This window comes from Streptopelia decaocto, assembly GCF_964273445.1.
Source record: "Streptopelia decaocto genome assembly, chromosome: 3".
NCBI lineage: Eukaryota > Metazoa > Chordata > Aves > Columbiformes > Columbidae > Streptopelia > Streptopelia decaocto.
This window is the reverse complement of record NC_138656.1, coordinates 72,300,685-72,312,521: the sequence shown is the minus strand read 5'-3', so window position 1 is coordinate 72,312,521 and position 11,837 is coordinate 72,300,685. Positions and strand designations below refer to the sequence as shown.

The 11,837-nt window shown below is 44.1% G+C and overlaps 1 long non-coding RNA gene across 1 annotated transcript in view; it reads left to right on the top strand.

Annotated features, from left to right (window-relative positions):
* Nucleotides 1-11,837, top strand: part of LOC309437368 — a 35,345-nt gene that overhangs the window by 23,129 nt on the left and 379 nt on the right. The window contains exons 2-3 of the long non-coding RNA XR_014183537.1: nt 6,803-6,929; nt 9,857-9,977. This is a non-coding gene — a long non-coding RNA (uncharacterized lncRNA). The remainder of the gene's footprint in view (nt 1-6,802; nt 6,930-9,856; nt 9,978-11,837) is intronic.

The following is an 11,837-nucleotide window of genomic DNA, read 5'->3' as shown; positions in this document are numbered from 1 at the left end:
GAAAGGTATACCTAGAATTTATATAGGTTCTTAAAAGCAAACCTATGCCATAGAAAAAGTCATGAAATGCAGAGATAGGAAATAAATTATGGTGTTAATTTCTAGAGGATTCATGGGTCTTCTGACAGCCAGCGATCAAATTCAGACTCGAACCCCCAATTTAATTAAATAAGCTACAACTGTTACCAGCAGGTTTATTTTTCTGTGAGTCGAACTCCGGTCTTACCTTTGCCCTTTTGTTTCAGTGGAAGACCAGCATGTACTTAGGAACACAGAATTATTTCATTTTCCTTAATGATCAAACCCAAATGTTATTTTACCTTTGCCAGCTTTGTGTAGGGTGATGTGCCATCTTGCATATTTATTTTCCTGGAGTGAGTCCCAGAAGTATGCTATGCTTTTTCTTGTTCATGTCTCACTAGCTTTATTTGTGAGTTGTATACACCAGGTTTTCAGTCCCTGGGGACAGGCCTACACAGGAAATCTGTGGACGATATTTACTACATACAAGTATGAGAGTAGTAAAAAACCAGCTACCAAATGATACTCCAAATTGATCCAATTCAAAATTTCAGACTAGATTGTGGATAGGTTAGGGACCGTGGTTTAAACCACAAATGCCTTTATCTGTCCTGTCATATAGAAGGAAGAGACATGGTAAAGGTTAGTAAGTCGGAAAGAAATGTTGCTTAATGCTCACTGTTGCTCTTTGGCTGCTAGATATTTGAAGTCTCACGACAGACCTTTGTAATAGGATTATGTGGTACTAGATGAGTGAAAAATGAACTACTGTAGCCTGATTTTCTGTCTGGAATACCTAGCTTCAGTAGGCCTCATGGTTTCAAAAATTTCCTTTAGTTCTGGGGGATTCCAGGAGTTCAGTTTCATAAAACCAGGCACACAGAGCTTGGGACACACAGATTTAACACAAAAATCAGACTGCCTTTTTTCCTTTTTTGTTGCTTCCTAAAATAAAGTGGTTTTTACCTGTATTGTTTTAAGTGTGAAGTGGGGGAAAAAATCCTTTCATGTCCAACATCCATAACTTATCTGAAGTACCAAACTTGCAAGGAGAATTGAAGGGAATGCTTTGGGGGAGTATATTCAGTTCAAAATACCAAAATGTGATTAAAGACAATGAGCCAACATTTCCAGGAGTCTTCCTTGACAAGTAGAAACAAAATAAAGAACACATTTTCACTTGGTTTACAGAATTAAAATTCCATTGTTCTCCGGTGACCGAGTCTAATAGTGGTATTGTTATTGTTATTGATTCTTACTGATTGCATAGAAAGATACCTTTTTTCTCACTATTAGTTGCATGAGTTCCCTTTGTCTGTAAAATAAATCAAGATAAGACCCTCTTTCTCATATGCCATCACAATTGATGAGAGCTGGTTAGTATTATATTATCCCTTTGGTTACATCTGTGCAATCCCATTAATTGAAAAATAACATGACCTAGGGAAACTTAATGGCTAGTAATGGTGCATAGGAAAGTTGATATACAAAGCTTGATGTACATTTTAAACTGCCGTTGTATTTACAGGTTGGCTGCTTGAAAAAAAAACAGTGTTAGCCATCCCCTAGGATTTCTGTAAGATGCCATAACCACTGGACCATTCCTCAAAGCGGAACTGATGGATGAGTATTCTGGTGGGTCAAGCCTGGGGCCAAGGCATCCCCTCTCACCTCTTTGATGCTCTGATTCATTTGACAAGCCAGTTTGGTATTCATGTGTGTGTTCTTCATCTGGCAAGTGTTTCATCCCTAGGTGTCTTTATGACAGCCGCTCCTGGTGGGATCTCTGGGCCAGCTCTAGCGTCCATGCAAATTGCAAGCACAGGGTCTGACTTGCACGCTTGTCTGCGTATCTGTGCACATCTAGTGACTTAATACATTGGGAGTCAGTGGGATGGTTTAACATGCTGCTCAGTACGAGGGGCAGGTGGTGTGGGGCTGCTCGTGTGCATGAGAAGCAGACAGAGTGAGGAGCACAGTGAGATGCCAGCCATAACCAGGGTTGTTCTCCGAAGCACTGTGCAAAAGCAGCCTTGTGGCCATACGGGTTTTCTAATGATGATGCACAAGTGACTGCACTTCTGTGCCAGGCCGGGCACCCTTGCCTTGTGCAGGACAGCTGCAGAGCAAGAGGGAAATGCAAGGTCTGTAAGTGTGGTAGGGGAATTAGCACTGCCAGTTTGGTTCCACCGCGCATCACTGACAGATGTCAGAACTACTGCTGATGTGCAGCACAGAGCTGCTGAGGTGACATGCTGTTTACCACCCTTTACCTTCTCATTTCTCCTGACACCTGAACTCCCAAAGCAGTTCTGTTTAAGGTGATTCACGCAGTGACCCTGAAGAGCTGATTACTCAGTGGGATGATATGGAGTGAGGTAGCCTGAGGACAGGCATTACCAGGGGCTGGCCTTGCAGGTTCTGCCATCTCAGCTACCACTTTGTAAAGTCTGGGATTGGACTGAGGGAAACCCAGTGTCAGTAAGTAGCTAAAAGGAAGGGCATCATCGTGCCCTCACCACCGCTTTACTGAATTAAGCATCCCAAGTAAAACCAGTTACCTCACTTAGAGCCCAGCACTTGTGTATCTTCTCCACATGCTCACTGACAGCAGTACCATACCCAGCCCCCTCTCCCCTGACACCTGGAAGTGCCAGCAGAGCTCCTAGCCCTTTTCTGTGTGGCAGAGCCTTTACAGTTATTTTAATCAGGTATTGGACCAGACCAACATACATATCCTGGTGCAAGCAGCCATTGCCTGTGGTAGTAGGAGCACATGGTGCAGAGGCTGTTGGGGTCTTTCCCTCATCTCAGTCCCAGGACTTTCTTAAAGGCATCCCATCCATCACACCTGCTGCAGCTGATACCTGGGTCAAGGATATAGCACTGGCCTTGCAGAAGCAGCGTCATAATTCATGCTGACTGACAGGTCAGGAAAAAGTACATCCCAGGCTTCATCCCTGAGCCAGAATACCTTTTTCAGGGACACTGTAGCTTGTTACATGGAGACAATGTGGGAGAGAGGGCTGAAGGAGGGACTGTGCTGCTGAGAAGGAGAAACAACGAGCTGCTGACTGGGGCTGAGGAGTGAGCATAGCAGGTGCTGGTATCTTACCCTGGTCATCTGTCCTAGAGGTATTGGCCAAAACTGCAAGGGATGCTCTTGAACATGGCTTGCTCTTTGACCTCTCTTGCTGTTGCAAATGAAAGGAGGTTTGCCCTGTGGTGATTCAGGTTGACTTAGATAAATATTTTTTGAACAAATGAAACTAGCATTTGTTACTCGTGAGTTTATGCCCAGGTTTTTTTCAGCTGTTTTTGTTTTTGTTTGTTTGTTTATTTGTTTTTGTTTCATTTTCTTTAATAAGAAACAAATCACTCAGGAGCTTGACTAGAATTGCTTGCAAGTGGTTATATTTAGCTGTAATCTGCCTGGTGAGTTGTAGGAGGAAAATTGCACTAGTTTGAACTGGATTTAGTAGCAAGGGTATTTTCATTTGGGGCAGCAGAGAGAAAATTGTATAACACTGTTGTGCTGTCCTGAGTAGGAGCAGCAGCCAGTGAATTGCATGATTTTTCCATCTTTGTAATCAGTTTGTTATGCAGAAAGCAATGCCGTGGGATTCAGCATTTTATCTGCTGGGCTTCCCCTGGCAGCATCTGAAGAAGTTCATTATAAGTGTTTATCACATGATCCACTTAATCAAACCACTGAAACTCAGATAATAAGTCATTCTAACAAGACCCTTCAGAGCTGCCTTATAAGCTACTTACTGATATATTCTTCCTTAGTGAGTGTACAATGAGTTTCCTTGTATGCCGATCTATGATACAGGAAGTTCATTATCCCCAGTCCAAATTCAGATGTAAAGAAAGGAAGCGGGCTTACAAAGAAGCAACAGATAATTTGCAAAGGATTTTAGTTAGCCACTCAAATCCCAGATAAGAGTGTCAGACTGTAAGCTCTTCGTAAGAAGACCCTTCTGGTTTTCAGCATTAGCCACAGAGCAGTTACCTATGTAGCTGGCTCTAATGTTGTAAAATACAGGCGACACATGAGAAATTATTTGCTTCTTTTGATTAGAGGTTAGCTAATGGAAGCATATGAGAAAGAGAGAAATCAGAACTGAAACCATGCTTTTAGCTGGGCAGTAGCACATATGCTGCATAATACTAGCAGAGCCAATATCTAGGCTGATGCAAAATGCCTTGAAAGCCTGCTAAATCCCAGGAGGCACTAGGGCTTGAGATACTGAGACTTGTCTGACAAGGCAGGAGCTCGCAGACATGCTGTTTGCAACCTGTGTTTGTACACTGCATGTCTGGTAGGATAAATGTGTGTCCCCTGTGATGTACCTAGGAGCTGTTCTGGTGATAGGGAGCAGGCAGGTTTGGGGTTGCTTTGCCTCAGGCATTCATTATAACTGAGCTCTGTCACAAGCAATGTGACACCAAATTTTCTAGCACTTGCTGTATTTTCTTGTTGATGCAGTTTCACAGACAGCATTTTGTAGAGGCTTGCATTCTTCCTGTCTGCTAAAGACTGGTTTGGCTACAACCACATATGTAGGCTTGGACCAACCTTTGTGCAGAAATACCCTGAATGATTTTCCCAAACACCACCCTGTCTCCATATGATAGTGCTGCTCAGCTACAGCTCTTCTTTCAGCTCCCAAGCTCATGTGAAGGCAGTACAGGATCACACCAGACCAAATGTTGAATTTGTGTGAGGATGCACAGGCTGAGCCTGATGTGGGTCTCCAGATAAACTTTTTTTTTGTGCCAGAAACTGCCATTAGGACAAGGAGCATCGAGCAGTTCACAAGCTACTCTGTAAGACATCCAAAACAGGGAAGTGTGCAGGCCTGAGAGATATGGACAACAGAAACGGAAAACCCCAAGCTGGTTTGATGTGGGTGATTGGTTTTCCCTAGCATAGCTCCTGTGAAACAGGTCACAAAATTTGTGCCGTTGTCCAGGCATTGCTTTGTGACAATGGTGAAACCCATCTTTCCAATGCCAAAGCCTGTCCAGCCCAGACCTTTAAAATTCAACTTGTTAATTACTCCTGGGAGTAATTAACTCCAGCCTGGAGTGAGCGAGGAGTCTGGACTGCATCAATCAGCAAATGTGAGGGTCTGAGATGTGCAGTTTTTATTCCTTGTGTTAGAGGAAACCTCTTTGTGTTCCATGTGCTTTGTACCTGACTGTCTTGTCTTGTTGCAGCCATCAGTCTCTTGACTATTGATATGGTGATATGCCAATATAGCAAATTGGTGTTGGTATGGCTGTGTCCTCAGAAGGGTCTCTGGTGCTTTAGTTGGTCATTTTCTAATTGATAAGTTAAAACAGGATACAAATCCTGGAGGAAACAACTGTTTTTCTGTCTTTTGTCTTTTCATTTTAAAAATAGTAAATGCTAAATTATTTTACCTGTTTTAAGATAAAGTATGAAGCAAAAAAAAAGATGAGTCTATGCTAGCTGGTTAGTTTTGCTACTTCATTCAATTTCATTACAGTATAGTTCCCTTCCTCCTCCTCACTTCTTTGCTGTACTCTTGTCTGCCTTCTTGGTTTCTATTGTGCCCATTTAAAGAGCCCTCCTTCATCTCTCTTCTGGGACAGTCTTACTGCTGGCTTTCTGCTGTTTCAGCTTCTACACAGCTGGTGCTTCAAGAAAAAAAATGTCTCTCTTGTAAGGCTAGAAGGAGAATGGACCCATAAAAATAAATATTGTTTGTATGCACATAGTACTTTAACCAGTAAGTCTCCAATAATTTTACCTAAGTGGCCAGTTGTTATCTCAGCTTCTTAGGTGAGGAGGCTGGAGCAGAGTGAGTCGATAACTTTCTGCTGTCTGTAGCAATGCAGTAGCAAAGTGGAGGATAAAACTTCTGTTTTCCAAATGATTTTTCAGTGCCTGACCCACTGCCCTGTCCATGGGGAAAGCTAGTTCTGAGCATCTGGAATCACGGTTGGTAGAATTATTTTTAGTCTGCCGTAAAGAGAAATGGTCAGTTGTCCATGGCATACTGTTAATTTGGCATTCAGGAAGCACTAGTGCCCGTATGGATGCTGAGGCTTGATCTCAGTGTCTCTGCATGACCTGCTTGGAGGGAAGATCTGGGAGGAAGACTATGATGGGCGTAGTGTGCGTCTGGCTGCATGCATTCACACATGAGTGCAATGCACAGGAAACCCGTTGAGAACTGACGTGATGCTGCCAAATACCAACCTGTCTGGGTTTGGTCACTGCCACACTGGGCTGCGTTCTCTCTCCCAGCCTAGGGATGAAAGACTCTTTAATGCACTCACTGCTCCTGGGCCATTCAACTCAATCCCCAGTAGTGTTATCTGCTTAGAAGTCTTTCTCACTAAATTGCTTCCTTTAAAGACTGCAGGCTTTTTAATGGTGGACTGCAGCACCTGCTGCTTGCTGGAAATCCCGAGGCACATAAGAGCATTGCAGTGCCGAACGTACCAGTCACAAAGCATCACATATAGCAGATTTTCATTGAAGGCAGCTGACGAAAAACAGAACAGACATGTTGTGAGGACTGTCAGCCCAGGTAAAGGAAGGTGGCTTTGAAGAAAGCCTCCAAGAGAGTATTCCCAGAATACACTCCTTTAGAAAAAAGTGGAATATCCAAAGAACAGAATTCAGCCAGAATGAGCTCAGTGCAGGTGGTGCTGGTCATGATTTTTTTTAAAATCAACTTTAATTATTAACTATTTTGTAATTGTTTTGTTTTGGTTTTTTGTCCCGTGTCTGCCATTACAGTACCTTTTTCTGCAGCCCCACACTTCTGTGGTTCTCTGGAGCTTTCCCACAACGTGCATTCCCAACCTCCCTTAGAAGACTGGTATGATAAAACAGAGAGGACTTCATCTGCCGAACTGCAAACCAGGTGCTGGGAAGTCATCTACTCCCTGGCAGGATTTGGGCCACCCTTTTCCCCTTTCCACAACAGCCAGTCCTGCAGGGATTTATACCCACTGGGTGCATCCGTGTTTCACCTGAGATTCCCTGGATCCATCCATTAGCTCCATGGGCTTGGTGGCTTCAGAAGTTGGTGTGAAGCTCTCCTGACCCAAGGGTTATGTGGGCATGCAGGACCTTGCCCTCTCCTCCCTAGAAACTAGAAAAGTCCCCGATACTTTTCAGTGAAGAGCAAATGTTTAAAAAAAAAAAAACCACAAACAAACAAACCCACCAGCATTTGCTTTTGGTGGTGTTTCTTCCAGCTTGCACGGATCTGCACAATGGTGTGCAGTGCCCAGAGCCACAGTGGAGGTTAGGTGCGTTTATATTTGTGTAGTCCCATCTACACCAGCAAGCCCTTGAAGTGTAGCCTAGCTGACAGATCTGGTCAGGCTCGGAAACTTAGTTTTAGATTTTTTTTCTTAGTTTGGAGGTGATTTTGGCTGCAGGTAGGGACACACAGCTGGTGGTCTGTGCACAGCTCTGTGATCAGGCTGAGGCATGGCTCCAAAGGCTGGAGTGGGGCTGAGCTCTTCCAACTTACTCCTGGCTTAATTTGGAGCTGGCGTTGGAGAGGCTGCCACTCTGCTGTCTCCTCCCATGGGCTGGCACCTCGGGGGCTGTTTTGGCTTTGCCTGTGTGGGCAGCAGCATCCAGCGCCCATCTGTGGCCATGGCTCAGAGCAGACACTGATGGACACCTCCGCTCTCTCCGGGTGTGCTTCTCCCACAGACCAGAGAACACCTCTCACCGTTAGCAATAACTGCTTTAATACAAATATTGTACAAATAGAGATATTGTTCTTCCTCCACTAATTATAATAGTGTTAGACAAAGTGGGAGAGGTGTGTACATGAGGTGCCTGGCATCTCAGAGAGGGCTTTGCAAGTGACTTTTGTGAGATGTTTGTGTATCAATACGGTTCGTGTTGATCATGGGGACCCATGTGAGCAGCTATTGGCACAGCCCAAGCAGAAATGACACAGTGGACATCTTTAATAATACTGCTGTGTGCCAGCCTTGAACTTCAGAAGACCCTTGTCAGGGACTGGGGAGAAGGAGCAGCACCAACCCACTGATACTGTGAACTTGTTATTATGGCAGTGCTTTCCTGCAGCAATGTCGTGATAAAGAATGGTGGAGGGGGAGGCTCCCGAAAGCTGTGACCTTCCAGGCACCATCTGTTTCCCAAACATGCGTTAAACAGTGGCAGATTTCCACAGGTGTGGGCATGGGGGAACCTGTTAAATTAAAGCCAAAGCATAACAAGAGAGATGTTTGCTTTGGAAGATAACGTGTACCTGTTCTGCACACTGAGGGGGACGAAGCTCTCTGAGACTTGTTTTACTTTGTTACCACAGCAGACCTCTTGCACTGCAAGGCCACATAGCTCCCCCTTCTCCCCCCCACCCCGTCCCTTTTAAGACCAGGTATCCCCCTCAGCTTTACCAGCACCTCCAATCCGACAACCCAGAAGCATGATAAATAGTGGCAATTGCTCCTTTTCCTCTACCAGTGCATCTCATTGTGGAGCTCCCATGACCACACTGCCCAAATTTGCTGCCTGAACTGATGCTGTTATTAAGATGCCTGGGTCTCCAGTACCTGCAGTGCCTGGTCCGTGGCTGGAGATGAGGGAAGGGCATGCTCACAGCAAGGTGCCCTTCGGTTAGGCTGCTGTAATGAGATAGCTTTGTTATCTGCCTTGCTGCTGGTCCCAGAGAGGCTGTGGGGAGGTCTGCTGCTTTATTTTCTTAAATGACACCAAATGATGGCAGTTAAGAGCAAATCAGGAGAAAATGAGCCCTTAGGGCAGCATTTCATGTCTTGTGTGCAAGGCTGTATTGGATTAACTTTGTACCAGAACTGCCGTACGCTTCTCTTGCTGGAGAGGCCGCTCTACCTTAACTGGGATAAACTTTACAACTATGTTTTTGTCACTCGGGTGACTTGCATTAAAAAAAAACCCTTTACATGCATTCATGTCATCTGAGCTTTGGCAAGCCCGCAAAGCAGGCTCTTTCTCAGTGACCTCTGTCTTAATGCTTCACTCGTCTCAATGTTAAGTATGTAACTCTCTCACTTTGCTTCTTTTTTTTCCACGAGGGACAGTGTATTTCCTCTCTCACATGCCCCTTGCAAATGTAGAGGCGCTGTGAGAGAAACCCCTGGTGCTACTGTTGCTGTTCAAGTGATGCCTTTTGTGTCTGAGGGTACCTGCCATTCAGCAGCTCCAGCTGGGCAGGTCTGCCAGCCTGTGAGAGGGAGACTTGCATACTTTCAGACCTTCCCCATTATTTACACTTGAAGTTAATAACTGACTCAAGAGTTCACCTACAAATATATTTTTAGGGCAGCTCTTTTCCCCTCTTGGCCACAAAGCTTTTGTTCCCTGTAATTTCATTCCTATATTTTCCCTTAACCCTACTCCATTTTAACATTAATGTGTTAGTTTTGAAACAGCCAGTGTATTCTCAGCCTCTTCTTCTCCCATACCTGCTGATAGTTTCTTTTTTTTTTTTCCACTGTCCTCTAACCCTACTTTTGTTGTTTGCAAAAAACGGCTTTCCTCCTCCCTCTCCCTCTTCACAGCTCCCACCATCTGTCTCTCTACAAATACAAAGCTTTAGGGGAAATGATTCACCAGGTTGCTAGCTCATTACTCACACTTTCCCCATCATGGTTTCTGTCCTTGTAGGATGCTCTAACTAATGTAAAGATCAATGAATCCTGGGAATTATTATTCAATTAAAAAAAAAATAATGCCCCAGCAGTTAAATAGATTGGGCTCTTTGTACTTGCTAAACACCAATACCTAGTTTTGCTTCCTCACTTTGCTATCATTATTTTTCAGAAAAGGATCATTGAAACAGAAGAATAGAAATGATCACTGGACCATTTAATGTGACCTTGTGTATCACATGATGCAGGAGTTACTTAATGAAATTCCCTGGCCCAAACCAAGCAAATCTGTGGTAAATCTAGAGCACATATTTTAGGATGACAGCCAAAATGATGAAAGGAATTTACTACCCAGCCTTGCTAATCATTTTGAATGCTTAGCTGCACTCCCTAATGTGCTGCTTTGCAAGCAGCAAAACTGACACAGCCTCATTCCCTCCAGATTTCTCTCTTCCAGCCTTACCCAGGCTGCGCACCCCAAAAGCCCTCCCAGCCCCCTGCCAGCCTCAGCCAGGAGCAGAGTGAAGTGACCAGCTTTCTCTCTGAGAACTGACCTCCACAGGCCTGAACCCCTGCTGCCTCTCCCTTCGCAGCGTGCAGGTTTGGGGTACCTTTGCTTAAGTAATTATTGCCGTGAAACTTGTAGGCACTTAATATCTTTGAGCTTCTACCTGTTAAATGTCTAGAAATTGGCTAAGGGGCCCAGAAGCCGTTTAAGGCAGATTAATTCACAGTGTTTAAACACTTCAGATATCTTAAAATACCAGAGACAGCCATACTGAGTTGGCAGATACGCCACAGCACTTCAGGAGACTTGTTGGGCACTCCACATGACCCTAAATGCTGATGTTTAGGTACCCACATCCCACCCCTTTTGTCTTCACTTTGTTGACCTTTTAAGAAGGACTTCTGTCGTGATTTTAGGCTTGTCACCATAAACTAGAAAGTTATTCTTTTAATTGGATGCTCAGTTTTTCATTTTATCACGTGGAAAATGGAATCCCCCCTCCTCACATGCAAGTAGTTAGCAAAAAGTAGCACTACCAAACACAATGTTATTGTGCCCTGTCGGGAAGCTGCTGGCATGGCAGGAATTAGCCTATTTCAGTTGTTGAGCTTCCCTTCAGAAATTGGAGTTGTAAGGAGCACAGCACATACCACAATCAAAATTATAAGAGCTGACTATACTGGATACACCCTTCTCCCAGTTCTCTTAAATAGCTGCAACTCTTTATGCAAAATCCTGCTAAAGGAAAATCTCAGTGTATCTGCAATGTGGTTCTTCAATTGTTTCTCATGACCACAACAAACCACGTCGGGTATCAACACACCACACTGGCACCACCTTCATGGAAAGCTAATTAAATAATTTGGGTAATGTAATGGGAGTATCAGCTTCTGGGCTGATTTACTTTTCGGACAGCTAAACACGTGTACTTCTTTGTAAAGCTGCGTTTGGGTTGTTCTATAACAAATTATAAAGCTGAGGAGGATCTTGGAATGAGCCTGCATTGAGCAGGCATGAAGAGCTCTGTGTCAGAGCTACTCCAAAGAACAAGGGCTGCAGAACTTTAAACCAACAGGATCCACTGTTATCTCAGTAAGGTTAAGGCAGTTTCAAAAAAAAAAGAACCCTCACCAAAGTCATACTTATGTACTCTGTAAAAAAATCTACAAACTTTTGCAGGTGTGGTGTTGTTGAGCCTTCCTGGTTGCCAACACCCTGTGGTTTTCCAACATCTTTGATTATTTTATTGTTTCGTATTGCATACAAGTTGTAGGAATCAATGTTATTTCTCTTAACAGTCGCTGGCGTTCCAAATGCCAGTTGTCCTTTGACATGCTCTGTTTTAAATAAGGGCTGAAGAGCAGTAATGAAGCTAAAGGCCTGCTGTAAAAAACACTGCAGTGTTCCGTAGTACTGACAGCACACACGTAGTCAAGCATTTAGCTCTCCTTTTGTGGACTATTGCTGTAACACACTGAAGGTGTTAGGGGCTGAGCTGTAAGGAAATGGAACTCCAGAGATTTCAGATCTGAGAGTCCTCTAATTGAAGACAGTGTCTTTATGCAAGACAGGCTAAGGAAAACTCGCGTTACCCAACAGTTATTATTCTTCCGTTGTTCCCAGCAATAATAAAAGCTGACGCAAT